Below are 15,861 nucleotides of genomic sequence, written 5' to 3'. Positions count from 1 at the left end.
AGTAGATAATCCCGCACCAAGAAATACCAAAGAAGAGAAACACACAACACTACCAACAAAAATAAACAGGAATTAGCAATCACTGATCATTAATATCCATTAATATCAATGGTCTCAATTCGCCTATAAGAAGACACAGGCTGACAGAATGGATACAAAAACAGGGACCCATCCTTCTGCTGCATACAAGAAACACACCACAACTTTAAAGACAGATACTACCTCACAGTAAAAGAGTGGGAAAAGACTTTCAATCGAATGGACTTAAGAAGCAAGCTGGTGTAGCTATCCTAATATCTAATAAAATAAACTTCAAACTAAAATCAATCAAAAGAGATCAGGAAGGACATTACATACGTATCACAGGGAATATCCACCAAGATGAATTCTCATTTCTGAACATTTATGCCCCAAATACAAGGACACCCACATTTGTAAAAGAAACATCACTAAAGCTTAAATTGCACATCAAACCCCACACACTAGTAGTAGGAGATTCCAACACCCGACTCTTACCACTGGATAGATCTGCCAGACTGAAACTTAACAGAGAAATAAGGGACCTAACAGAAGTTGTGACTCAGATGGACTTAGTAGATATCTACAGACCATTCCACCCTAACACAAAGGAATATACCTTCTTCTCAGCACCCCATGGAAACTTCTCTGAAATTGAACACATGCTTGGTCACAAAGCAAATCTCAACAAATACAAAAAATTGGAATAACTTTCTGTATTTTATCGGACCACCATGGCTTAAAGTTAGATTTCAACAACAACAAAATTTACAGAAAGCCTATAATCTCATGGAAACTGAACAATGCCCAAATGGGCATTGACCAATGGGTCAAGAAAGAAATAAAGAAAGGAATTAAAGATTTCCTAGAATTCAATGAAAATGAAAGTACAACATCCCCAAACTTATAGGACACTATGAAAGCAGTGCTAAGAGGAAAATTCATAGTACTAAATACCCACATAAAGAAGATGGAGAAATCTCACACTAGTGACTTAACAACACACCTGAAAGCTCTAGAACAAAACAAAGCAAATTCACCCAGGAGGAATTGACACCAGGAAATAATCAAATTTAGGACTGAAATCAATGGAATAGAAACAAAGAGAACAATACAAAGTGTCAATAAAGCAAAGAGTTGGTTATTTCAAAAAAATCAAGAAGATACATAAGGCCTTATCCAAATTAACCAAAAGGCAGAGACAGAGCATCGAAATCAACAAAATCAGAAATGAAAGGAGAGACATAACAACAGACAATGAAGAAATCCAGAGAATCATCAGGTCATATTTCAAAAACCTGTACTCCACAAAATTGGAAAATCTGAAAGAAATGGACAATTTTCTGGATAAATACCACATACCAAAGCTAAATCAAGATCAGATAAACTATTTAAATAGGCCAATAACCCCCAAGGAAATAGAAACAGTCATTAAAATCTCCCAACCAAAAAAAGTCCAAGACCAGATGGTTTCAGTGCAGGATTCTACCAGAATTTCAAAGAAGAGTTAATACCAATACTCTTAAAATTGTTCCACACAATAGAAACAGAAGGAACATTGCCAAACTCTTTTTATGAGGCTACAGTTATCCTGATACCCAAACTGCACAAAGATACAACAAAGAAAGAGAATTACAGATGAGTCTCCCTCATGAATATTGATTCAAAAATAGTCAATAAATATTGACAAACCAGATCCAAGAGCACATCAAAAAATTATCTACCATGATCAAGTAGGCTTCATCCCAGGGATGCAAGGATGGTTCAACATATGAAAATCTGTCAATGTAGTACACCATATAAACAAACTGAAAGAAAAAAACCACATGATCATCTCATTAGATGCTGAAAAGGCATTTGACAAAATCCAAAACTCCTTCATGATAAAGGTCCTAGAAAGATCAGGAATACAAGGAACATACCTAAACGTAACAAAGGCAATTTACAGCAAGACGACAGCCAACATCAAAGTAAATGGAGAGAAACTCATAGTGATTCCACTAAAATCAGAAACAAGACAAGGCTGTCCACTCTCCCCATATTTATTCAATATAGTACTTGAAGTTCTAGCTAGAGAAATAAGACAACAAAAGGAGATCAAAGGAATAGAAATTGGAAAGGAAGAAGTCAAACTTTCACTATTTGTAGACGATATGATAGTGTACATAAGTGACCCCAAAAATTCTACCAGGAAACTCCTACAGCTGATAAACACATTCAATAATGTGGCAGGATACAAGATTTATTCAAAAAATTGGTAGCCCTCCAATATGCAAATGATAAAAGGGCTGAGAAAGAAATCAGAGAAACATCACCCTTCACAAGAGCCACAAATAATATAAAATACCTTGGGGTAACACTAACTAAGCAAGTGAAGGACATGTATGACAAGAACTTTAAGTCTCTGAAGAAAGAAATTGAAGAAGATATCAGAAAATGGAAAGATATCCCATGCTCATGGATAGGTAGGATTAACATAGTAAAAATGGTAATCTTACCAAAAGCAATCTACAGATTCAATGCAATCTTCATCAAAATCCCAACACAATTCTCCACAGACCTGGAAAGAACAATACTCAACTTCATATGGAAAAACAAAAAACCCAGGATAGCTAAAAGAATCTTATACAATAAAGCAACCTCTGGAAGCTTCATGATCCCTGACTTCAAGCTCTACTATAGAGCTACAGTAATAAAAACAGCTTGGTACTGACATAAAAACTTACATGTGGACCAATGGAATCAAATTGAAGACCCTGACATTAATCCGCATACATATGAACACCTAATTTTTGACAAAGAAGCCAAAAGTGTACAATGGAAAAGAGAAAGCATCTTCAACAAATGGTCCTGGCATAACTGAATGTCATAATGTAGAAGACTGCAAATAGATCAATATCTTCACCATGCACAACAAAGACCTCAATATAAATCCGGTTACTCTGAACCTGATAGAAGAGAAAGTAGGAAGTACTCTTGAATGCATTGGCACTGGAGATCACTTCCTAAATATAACACCAGTAGTACAGACACTGAGAGAAACAATTAATGTATGGGACCTCTTGAAACTAAGAAGCTTTTGTAGGGCAAAGAACATGGTCAATAAGACAAAACGACAGCCTACAGAATGGGAAAGATCTTCACCAACCCCACATCTGACAGAGGGCTGATCTCCAGAATATATAAAGAACTCAAGAAACTAGACATCTAAATACCTAACAGTCCAATTTAAAAAACGGGCTACAGAGCTAAACAGAGAATTCCCAACAGAGGAAACTCAAATGGCTGAAAGACATTTAAGGAATTGTTCAACATCCCTAATTATCAAGGAAATGCAAATCAAAATGACTCTGAGATACCATGGTACTGGACTAGGCCCTCTGGATAAGCTTGAACTGTATAGGGGGCCCCCAGGCAGTGGGATAGGGACCTGTCCCTAGGGCATGAACCAGCCTTTTGGAGCCTAGTGCCTATAGTGAAGACACTTGGAGATGCTTTGGTGCAGGGAGGAGGGGTTTGGACCTACCTCAACTGAATGTACCAGGCTCTGCTGACTCCCCAAGGGAGACCTTGCCTTGGAGGAGGTGGGAATGGTGGTGGGTTGGGGGTAGGAGTATGGAGGACAGGGGAATCTTGGTTGGTATGTAAAATGAATAGAAGATCTCTTAATAAAAAAAAAGTTAGATTCTCTAAAGGACAAAAAGAAAAAAAAAAGTTCTTTCCCATGAATATGCTTTAAGGTATTTTCATCTAAAAGTTTCAGGCTTTTAGGATCTATGTGAATGTTGGTACATTTTGACTTGACTTTTTTTTTTTGGTTTTTTGAGACAGGTTTCTCTGTGTAGTTTTGGTGTCTGTTCTGGCTCTCGCTCTGTAGACCAGGATGGCCTCAAACTCACAGAGATCTGCCTGACTCTACCTCCCAAGTGCTGGGATTAAAGGTATGCACCACCACCGCCTTGCTGACATTTTTTTTTAAATACAGGGTGAGAGATATGGATCTAACTTCACATGGATATTCAGTTTTTCTAGCATTTTGGATGAAGAAGATGCCATTTCTCCAAATTATGGTTTATTCATCTGTATCAAAAATCATGTGAATCCAGATAGATGAGTTTGAATTCTATATTATAGTCCATTGATCTATGTGTCTACTTTTTGTGTCAGGATCATGTGATTTTTTTGTCACTTTTGGTCTAAAATATAACTTGACATCATGATTGGTGATACCTCTAGCTTTATTCATTTTGTTCTGGAATTATTTGTCTGACTGTTTTTGCTATTTCTGAAAAGAATTCCATTGGCATCTTGACAGGTTGTGTATTGGAAATGTAGATTGCACTTGAGAGCATAATCATTTTCACAACATTGACTCTGATGCTCCATAGACATGGGAGGTCTTCCCATTCTCTAGTGTCTTCTTCAATTTCTTTCTTTTGGTGTCTTAAAGTTTCACTGTGGAGGTATATCATGGCTGTTGTTACATTTGCTCCAAAGCATTTTATGATTTGGAAGGTTATTGAATGTGATTGGTATTGGCATAAAGACTACTTACTGATCACTGCATATCACCTTAGTATCCTGGCACTTTGCTGAAAGTGTTTTTCAGTTTTGAAAATTTTCTGGACCTTTAGGCCCTAAGTTTCATGTCTCATATGCAGAGAAGCAAAGCATTTGCAAAAAAAGTGTGCTTTGATTTCTTCCTTTGCTATTTTGTTCTTTTTGGTTTTTCTTGTCTTGTTCTAGGTAAGACCTACAGCACTATATTCAAGAAGTAGAGAAAGCATTTTTGTGGCTATGACATATATCTCTCATTTTGTATAATGGTGACTATAGGTGTCTTCATTAAGGTTACTATTGCTCTGAAGAGATATGTCACCATGGCAACTCTTACAAAAGAAAGCATTTAACTGGAGCTTGCTTACATTTTCAGAGGGTTAGTTTATTGTCATCATGGCAGGGAGCATGGTGGCACTCAGTCAGACATGGTGCTGGAGAAGTCGCTGAGAGTTCTACATCTGAATCCACACGCAGCAGGAAGAGAATGGAATGGGCTGTTTGAAATCTCAAAGCCCCACTCCCAGTGACACACTTTCTCCAACAAGGCCACACCTTCTAATCCTTTCAAATAGTGACACTTCCAGGCATCCAAGCAGTCAAATCTATGATCCAGGGTGAGTCATTCTATTGAAATCACCACATTCCCCCAGGTTATGGCCATTAGATCATTCCCACTGTCCTATGCTCTAACTTCTGCTTGGCCACCCAGAAAAATACACAGGAACCACCAAATATTCAGATTTTCAGGCTGAAGGCCTCAATGTCATAGAAAACTTACATTGAATCAATTTATTAGGCTTTTTTCTTATTAAGCTATTTTCCCCCCAAAGTTTCTTAAGGGACTTACTGCAATCTCTTAACTGAAATCCCACATAACTAAAAACCAATTTACATACTTCCTACATACAATGCCGCCTAGTATACAGGACCACATCTCCTGATCCTTTCAAATAATGCTACACCATGATGACCAAGTATGCAATGGCCTGTGGGGACCATTCTTACTCAAACCACCACAACAGGTTTGCTGTGTATAGTTTTTGTTATGCTTTATTCATTTTCTTCTATTTTCTTTGGGGCTTTTATTAGAATGAAGTTTTAGATTTTTGTCACAAGAATTTTCTTTATCTCTTAAGATGATCAGGTGATTTCTGTCCTTGAGTCCATTTATGTGGTATGTTGTATTTATACATCTTCATATGTCAGACTATTCTCACATCCCTTGAATGAAGCCACCTTCATGGTATTGTATATCATCTTGGTATCCTGACACTTTGCTGAAAGTGTTTAACAGTTTTGAGAATTTTCTGGTGCCTTTAGGCCCTAAGTTTAGGGTCTCATGTATACAGAAGCAAAGCATTTGCAAATAACCTTCATGATGAATAAGCTTTTTGACATATTCTTAAATTTTGTTTACAAATATTTTATTAAGAATGTTTTCCCACCAGTGTTCATCAAGGACTCAGGCTCATAATTTTCATTGTTATTGTTGTGTCTTTGTCTCTTCTGCCCCAATTATTTATTCTTATACTACTACTCTTTATTTTATTTCACCTATTTCCTATTATGCCACAATACACCCTTAATTGAGCCCTGCAAATGGCCCCTTTTCAGTTTCCTAATTCCAGATATACTCCATGTTATAAAAAATAAAGCAGAAGACTAAGAGCCAGCTAAAAAAGAGGACATGGGTCTTTTGTGTTTTGGAGCCTGGATGATCTCATTCAGTATAAATTTTCCAGTTCTATTCATTTACCTGAACATTTCATGATTTTATTTTTCTATTAAGCTGAATAATTTTCCATTTTGTATATGTACAACAGGAATGCTGAAAGTTGGAGAAATAGGTTTTTCCACAAAGATCATACCAATTGGTTTTCTAATACTCAATGGTGTCTGGGCTCTCACACATTTTGGTGGTTTTTTTTTCTATATCTGTGAAAAAAGGTCCCAGTATTTTGCACAGGATTGAATGCAATCTGTAGGTTGTTTTTGATAGGATAGCCATTTTCATAAGATTATGACTTCCAATCTATGACCCTGGGTAGTATTTCTAACTTCTGTTTTCTTCCTCATTTTCTTTCTTCAGTGACTTAAAGTTTTTATTAAAAATCTCTCTTGTTTTCCTGGTTAGCTATGCCTGCCTGGGGGGCCAGCCTCCACAGTACAGGGCTTGGAAGGAGTCCAGAGTCAGCAAGTGGATTTATATGAGGTGACTTTTTTATCTGAGGGAGTTAAGGGAAAAAACACTCACACACTCTCTTGATGGTTTCCTTCAGACCTTTTCTTTATTCTTCTTTTGCATTCTCTATTCTTTATTTTCCTGATGATTTCCTTCTCTCATTCATGATGTTTTCCTTCTAACTCTGTCTTTATTCTTGATGTTTCTTCTAACCCTCATTCTTGATATTTTCCTTTTAGCCCATTTTAACCTTCCCTAACTCTATTTCTATCTTTTTCCCTCACAGCTTATACACTCCAGCGAAATTTTTCAGGCAATATAAAAATTACAATGTGCTTACATTCTGTTTTTCAAGTGAATGATTACTATGAATACAAAACAAACAGTAAAATGCAGCATGTTTTCCATATCCCTTGCATGATTAAATGTTTTACTTATTACAGTTGAAAACAAATTATCCTAAGAATCCATGTACATTCACACTTAAGCAACTCATTATAGATCAACTGTGTGGACAAGCAAGGTATTCTTCTCAATCAGATCTTTTACTGGCAGACTGCATTTTGCAGTTACAAAGAAAGGGCCAATTACTTTATTACTTATCTTTAAAGGTGGTCTTAAAGGAATCTTAAAGGAATCACAAACCTAAATTTTATATATGAAAAAGAATCAGTTAGCTCTACTTTATTTAAATCTTTGGGATGCATACCTACTCATCAATAGTTTATTATATCAGGAGATGGAGGGCAAAAATAGGTACAAGGAATTGATCATCACCTTTGGCCATTAACCAATGCAAGCAAGAAAAGTACATCAGCTAATAATAATTGGGATGGTTTGTTCTTGTTCCCTGACCCTAAAAAGTTCTGCCTTCAACTCTGTGCCTTTCTAAAACTTTAGATTATCTTCTTGGGTTTTTCACCTCAAAGCTATTTGACAAAAAACAACTTAGTCTAACTTTAAGTTGTTTTCAAAGATTTGTTTCAGCTACAATACACTCTGAAACCTGTGAACACATCTCTCAACATTAAGGTAAAAAAATTTAAACTAGCTGGGCTAACTGGGACTCAATTGTTTTTCTTAATCATTAACCTAAGGCACAGTCTATATGGCTCCTCAATATAAACTCATGTGTTTTTTATGGCAGTGTGACACTTCCTTGTTTATATTTTTAATAATCAAAACTCTATTTAAACTAACATTATTATTATCGTTGAGACAGTACAGCTTAGGAAGAAATCATCTTAACAATAGTCCACAGGTAAAATACCCAGTAGAATGGGATGTTTCCATGAGATAAACACACTACATTACAGCCAGTGGGCATCTCCCCACACCCATTCACATCATGCCAGGTACTAGAGAAAGATAGTAGCAGCAAACATGTAAAGGCACAGCAGAAGCAAAAGACATTCTGGGGTCTGGAGTCTTGGAACCTTGCCTATCCAAGATTCACCCATCAGAGAGTTTCCTCCTGATTGACTAACACCTTGAACTTCAATTGCCACCTGCTGCTCCTCTGACATGGCCACCAGCAGTTAGGTTTATTGCAAGGTGTGTGTTTGTGTGTGTTTGTGTGTGTGTGTGTGTGTGTGTGTGTGTGTATGTGTGTGTGTGTGTATGTGTATACTGTGAATAGTATTGTCTTCTTTTTCAGTATGTCTGTCTATGGTGGTTTGAATAAGGAAGGCTTCTATAGTTCATATATTTGAATGCTTTCTCATTAAGGAGTGGTTTTACTTGAGAAGAATTAGGAGGTATGTCCTTGTTGGAGAAAATATGCCATTGGGGCTGGGCTTTGCAGTTTCAGAAGCCCAAGCAAGGCCCAGTGGCTCCCTCTTTCTACTCCCTGAAGATCCAGATGTAGAACTCTCCGCTACTTCTCCAACACCACATTTGCCTGCATGTGGCCAGGTTCCCTACCATGATGACAATGAACTAAACTTCTTAAACTGTAGACAAGCACCATTAAATGCCTTTCTTTCTAAGAGTTGCTGTGGGTATGGTGTCTTTTCATATCAGTAGAACACTGGGTAAGACAGAAATTGGTGCCAGGAGTGAGGTATTGCCACAACCTCATACTGTTTGTTGGGGTACTATGAAAGAGTTTGGGACTTGAGACTAGAAAATTGGCCAGATACTTTAAACTAGGTTTAATGGGCCATACTAGTAGAAGCAGGGAAGATAATGGTGCTGAGAGCAATATGGAATGTGGGGGCCTGGATCAAGAGGTTTTAGAGGATAAGAACATTAGTCAGTGGCCTAGAAGCCATTCCTATAATTTTTTGGCAAATAATGAGGCTGTTTTTTGCTCTTGTCTGAAAAATATGTCTGAGGCTAAATTGATGACTTTTGGATTAATGGCATTGGCAGAGATGTTGTCAAAACTATCCTATTGACTGTATCACATGGTTATTAGTGTCTCTAGTACTAGTACCACTTAGGCAGATTTATAATGAAAAGGAGAAAGCTGAGCAAGGGAAAATACACAATGTACAGTTTGAGGAGAAAAGGGGCACCAGGAAATGTAATGGATTCAAGTCCAGTGCTCAAGGAGATGAAAACTTTAAAGGAAAGCCTGATGCTAAGTACATAAAGGGAGTGGTGACCTCAGGGAAAGATCCTGCCCAGATAAGCTTCCAACTTGTGAAAAGAAATTAAAGATAAACTTAAGTAGTAAAGGAAACCATTAAAAACAGAAAGCTGACAAAAATATATTTGAACAAGGGCCCAAGGTTCAGCCCCAGAAAACAGAAGAAGTAGGAAGCTTTAACCACATGGTTCTGACTTTAGAGACAAGTGTAGAAGAAAGGGGTTATGGAGTCTACCTCCATGGCTAAAGAAATCCACCAAGGCCAGGCATGTGTCAGGGTGTTCTTGCATGGAGGCTTAGAGAGGCAATTGTGTGAAGCAGTGAAGGTAAGCTTGGATTGCCTTGGAAATCCCAAAATGTTGAAGATAGTCAAGCTGTGGGATACTTGCCAAGGAGAGCTAACAGGAAGTGGAACAAGCCCAAAAGAAAGAAGTGTGTTGCAGTCAACAAAGCTAAAATGAGTTGGAGATCTGAAGAGTGCTTTGACATCAGACATGGAGATGCAGAATTTGGAGTTTGCACTGATGGTTTTCCATCTTGCTTTTGTCCAGTATTTCCTTACTATGCTCCATTTCCTCCATTTTGGAATAGTAATGTATATTATGTGCCATGGTATGTTGGAAGTATGTGATTTGCTTTTTGATCTTGATTTTACAGGGGTAACAGATTGCTATGAGTCTCAGAAGATAACTTTGAACTTCAGACTTTTGAACAGTATTGAGATGGTTATAAACTGGGGACTTTTGAAGTTGGACTAAATGCATTTTTTTTTGCATTATGAAATGGATACAAGCCTATGGGAGCCAGGGAGTGGAATGTGGTGGTGGTCCTGTAGGGTCACAGATTTGAAAACTTGGTCATTAAGGAGTGGAACTATTTGAGAAGGATTAGATGTGTCCTTGTTAGAGAAAGTTTGTCATTGGGGGTGGTCTTTCAGGTTTCAGAAGCCCAAGCCAGACCCATTGGCTTGCTATTTTTTTTTCTGCTGCCCATAGATCCTGATGTAGAATTCTCAGTTACTTCTCAAACACCATGTCTGCCTGCATTCAGCCATGCTCCATACCATGATGATAATGGACTAAACCTCTGAAACTGTAAGCAAGTCTCAACATCTTTTTTTCCTAAGAGTTGCCATGGCCATGGTGTCTCTCCACAGCAATAGAACACAAAGACAATATTTACTGGGCTCTTTGTGTTAATTTTGTATTATGCCACTTTGCTGAAAGCATTTATCAGCTCTAAGATTCTTTTAGTGGCTTTTAGAGTCACTTATGTAGATAAATGACACCATTCACAAATAGTAGTACTTTAACATCTCTTTCTACTCTTATCCATGTTATTTTCTTCTTCTTTGTGTTTTATTGATATAGGTAATAATTAAGGCTCTATGTCAAATTATATTTGAGAGATTGGTAGATATTCTCATTTTGTTCCTGGTCTAAGTTGGGAACTGAGTTTTTCTTAAAGGCGTGTGCCACCACTGCCTGGCACATTCTGTCTTTGAGTCTTTTTATGTGATGGGAATCATTTATTGGTTTATGTATGTTGAACCATCCTGCATCTCTTAAATAAAACCAACTTGGTTATGATGAATAATCTTTTGTTGTGATATTAAATTTTCTTTGGAAGTATTTTATTGAGAATATATCTATGTAGGTTTATCAAAATCAATATGTAGCTTTCTGTTATATCTTTATCTTGTTTTGGTACCAATGTGATACTTATAAACAGCATTTTTTGCAAGTATAAGGTATTACCTTTATAAAAGGAATTTGGAAACCTTTTCTTTTTTTAATTTTATGGGATGATTTTAGTAGTATTAGTTTTAGTTCTTTTTTGAAGTTCTGGGCTTTTATTTGTTGTAAGAGCATTTATTACAGATTCAATCTTATTTCTGGTCAATTATTTGCACTGTTTTGGTTTAATTTTGGAATGTTATGCATCTAGACATTTATCCATTTCTTTTAAGCTTCCAATTTCATTGAACAAGGATTTTCAAAGTATGTCCTTATACTTTGCTGAATTTAATTAGTATCTGCTTGACATCTCCCTTTTCATTTATAATTTTAATAATTTGTGTTTTCTCTCCTTTTCATTGATTGGGTATGGGCTTATTAATCTTGTTTATCCTTTCAAAGAACCTCTCTTTGTTTTCTTTATATAATTTTCTTCATTCCTATTTAATTAATTGAGCCCTGATTTTGTTTATCTCTCCTCATCTACTGTTTTGGGGTTTTGAATGTTCTTGCTGTTTCAAAACCTTAAAACCATAACTTATTCATTTAAAATCATTAATGTCCTAAAATATTTTATGTTGACTTTTAACACTAAAAATTTTCCCACTAGGAGTGCCTTCATTGTGTCTCATGTATTTTGATATATTGTGCTTTTATTTTCATTTACTTCAAGGAATTTTTAAATTTTCTACTTAAGTTCTTCTATGACCAACTATCATTTAATTGTGTGTTACTCAGCTTCCAGGACTTGTTTCCTTTCCATTATTGTTGATATCTAACTTTCCTCCATTTTGGACACATAGAATGCAAGATATTATCTTATTTTCCTATGCCGGTTGAGATTTGCTTTGTGTTCCAATATGTAATTAATTTTGGAGAAAGTTACATGGACTGCTGAGGAGAATGTGTGTTCTTTATTGTTTGGGTGGAATGGTCTATAGATTTCCATTAGATCCATATTAGACTTATGAGCCTGTTAACTAGTTAAGCCCATTTGCTTAATTTTTGACCAAATGGCCTGTCTACTGTTGAGAATGGAACACTGAAGTCCCCTATAACTACAGTTGTAAGAGAAAGCTCTTACTTACTGAACCAGGTGCTCCTGATATGGTTGGTGGGAATTAAAACCAGGTTGTGTTGAAGAAGTCCCAGCAAGACTGAGGCTGAGATAAGTTTATTGCAATCAATTAGACTTTTATACCCTTATCAGAAAAAAGAACATAAAGGTGGTTGCCAGAAAGAGAACAATTGTAGGTACCAGGATACAATGATGTTTGCAACCCATCCAGAGCACACTAGATTAATGTCTAGGACTAATTTTTCTGCCAAATGTCTATATGCTTTGCTGACTTCTAGAGAGTGCAGAGACACACAGGTGCCCTGAATGCTCCACTGCCTGAGGGAGTGTCTTGGTTTCTCGGGAACTGAAAGACACACGTTGTCAGAGGAGCCACAGGCTCTCACCTGAAAATCATATGATGCATACCTCTCAAAGTGGTTAGACCAGGCCAACTCCATGATCCCCTGCAGTTTTTCCCTTTTTGTCTTTTAATTTCAGGCCATGCAAGTCAATCTTCAAAACAGACATGGAGTAGCAAATTAATCTTATAATTATTATGCTTCCCAGTATAACCAATAACAAATTTCCCATAGACATTCTTATGGACCACAGTTTAGAAATCCAGTTAGAGACAGAAAAATAAATAACCAAAATTCTTTTCAAGGTTTTGTACAGTAATGGAGGAGGGCAATCCATCTTACTTTGAATGTTGAACAGTTAATATTTCAGCATGCAAGGCTTGCACATCAATATTTAAACTGTTATGTGACCATATTTGTCTGGGAAACAATATGATCAGCAGTAGGGGCACTCAAAGTCTGAATAATTGACATAAACAGGAATTTTGTTCTCTTCTCAGTTAACAATGTGAAGCACAGGAGGATCTGACACATAAGCCCAGTATATCTCAGCAGTAACAGATGCATTTAGCAAAGACAGCATAGCAAGGAATAGCAATTCTACAGCCACATCCTTCCCCCAAGATTTTACCAAATCTTTTCCCTCAGTCACTAGTTTCTGCCCCAGCCAGCAGGGCTTCAACGGGAACTCGACCACCCTAAGGACAGAATGATAGGGACAGGAGAAACAAAGGAATACACCAAGACAAGATTCTGATCAAGGTGCAACTTTATTTTTCTTCAGGACGGTTTATATAGTTCCTGCAGAGTGGGGGGAGCAGGAAGCTGTTATCTGCATAGGGTGGGGCAAGCTATCCCAGCTGCAGGATGTTTGTATAGGATGTTTATGCAGGATGTTGACAGGGTGAAAAGGTCAAGGACTCTGACTCAATGTCCTGTCACTAGACAACCTGACCATAAGATGTTCTAGTTCCCTGTCTTATCGGGGGTCTGTATTTTTTTTTTTTTTTGGTTTTTCGAGACAGGGTTTCTCTGTGTAGCTTTGCACCTTTCCTGGGACTCACTTGGTAGCCCAGGCTGGCCTCGAACTCACAGAGATCCGCCTGGCTCTGCCTCCCAAGTGCTGGAATTAAAGGTGTGCGCCACCACCACCCGGCTTGTATTTTTTCATTAACTAGAGATTCTGTCCTTGTCCCTGACAAGTTTCTTCATCTGAGCCAGTGTTCATAGGCAGACTCTGTTCTTCATGGCTCGATGTCACCCCATTCTCTTCCTTCTCTTCATGTGTAGCCTCTGCAGATGCTTTGGAACCTCTTCATCCATCTTCCACAACTCAAGTTTGTCTTTCAGCTCTCTACACCAGCTTTTCTGCACCTTGTAGTACCTGGGCCATTCCATTGACCAGACATAACATCTCTTCAGAGAACTGTGACCTTGAGTTGTTTTGGAGGGGCCCAAAAATGTTCTGCAGCAGTAAAACCATCCTTGCCCAAATTAAAATTTTTTAAGCATATAAAATAGAAGATAAGTATTGTGAGGAGTAGCCATGCTACCCTTCTCCCTTCCTTTATTTTTAAATAACATTTAAGTTGTCCACTAGCTCTTTCCAAAAATATTGACCCTGAGGGTTATGTGGAATGCCTGTGATGTGGCTTATAACATACTGTTGGCAAAATTCCTGAAAAGAATTGGCAGTATATCTGGGAGCATTGTCAGTTTTTAATATTTCACAGGGACCTAAAACAGTAAAAACTCTGAGTGAAAAGGTGACAACACCCTATCTGCTGATAGGGGAACAATGAAAATGAGCAATGAACAGGTGTCCACAATGACATGAACATATTTTAACTTTCCCAAACTAGGACATGACTAATATCCATGTGCCAAATATGATTTGTCAATATTTCTTGGGGAGTTATGACATAGAAAGGAAGAGGCATGATATTAATTTTTATACATGAAGGTCATTCCTTAACTATCAAAGGAGCTTGCTCTTTAGTTAGTAAAAAATTTTTTTTAATGTTGACGCATTTTGATGAAAGTGTACACAAGATTCTCATGCTTCTTTTAGGTTGTTAGTTCCTAGGGGAAGAGACAGTGTTAAAAGGAATACTGCCTTTGCCTTATCTTCATACCAAGGTCCTAGAAGATTAGAATGTGATCCAATATAGCCAAAACAAACTGGGTTTTCCCATGTCTGCAATTCCTGTTGAATTAGTTGTAACAAATCATGACCAGAGGTCCCTGATGAAGTGATCCATGCTGTTTTTAGACTCTGCACTGCCAGGACTGCATGCTGTCAATCAGAATATATGTTTTGAGGTTGAAGGTAATATTGAAAGGTGATGTAAGTCATGTGTAATTCCATCTGTTGTGCAGAAACAACTGGGTGATTAAAATCAGTGAAGCATCTCTAGAAACAAGGGCATCCTACCATCTTTTGTGCCATCTACAAATATGACTTGTGCAGAGGGTATTGGTTGAAGCCTGGTACTTCTAGGAAATAAAATAGCATGTTAGGATGCAAAATCAATAAGTTTACTTGAAGGGAAATGACTATCAATTGGAAAAGAATATACAGGAAAAGCCATTGCTAACTTATCTGAGGTATTTAACAAAAAATCCTGTTTTTTCTTATAAAGAATAAAATTTTGGGGCTAGAGAGATGGCTCAGTGGTTAAGAGCACTGGTTGCTCTTCCAGAGGTCCTGAGTTCAATTCTGAGCAACCACATCGTGGCTCACAGCCATCTATAATGAAATCTGATGCCCTCTTCTGGAACACAGGCATATGGGCAGACAGAGTACTCATACCTAAAAAAATACATACATAAAAGAATAAAAATTTTTATAGGCTCTTGTCCAAATAATTACTTTGCATGAGACCTCCCAAGAATTATCAATTCAGCAACTATAAGACAATATGGAGTGATAACCTTTTTTTGACTGATAGATAGATGAGTATCTCATCCTAGATGTATTTTAGCACCTTGTTTCAGAGCAACTCTGTGGGGTGTTGGAAGAAGTGATAACTAATGATGCAGCAACAACATTGGGATTTGAGGTGAACTGACAGTGAGCATTCATTCCTACACTCATTTTCCACTTACTATAATGCTATATGTTCAGGCTCAGTCCATTCCCTAGGAGATGAAGGATCAGAATTCCCTTAAAAACATCAAATAAAGGTTGCAGTTGTGGTGTGGGATTTTTTTTAACCTAGGTCTTCAAATGAACATTTCTATCCCACCTGTCTATTACCAAATATCTGGCAGCTGCTTCCCAAATAATTGACTAAGAGGCTTAATATAACTTATAAATGATAGGCCAATGGTGTAGGCTTATTACTAGCTAG

This window comes from Peromyscus californicus, unplaced genomic scaffold (genome assembly GCF_007827085.1).
Source record: "Peromyscus californicus insignis strain IS unplaced genomic scaffold, ASM782708v3 Scaffold_12__1_contigs__length_115047231, whole genome shotgun sequence".
NCBI classification, from domain to species: Eukaryota; Metazoa; Chordata; class Mammalia; order Rodentia; family Cricetidae; genus Peromyscus; species Peromyscus californicus.
Note: the sequence above shows the minus strand (reverse complement) of the source record.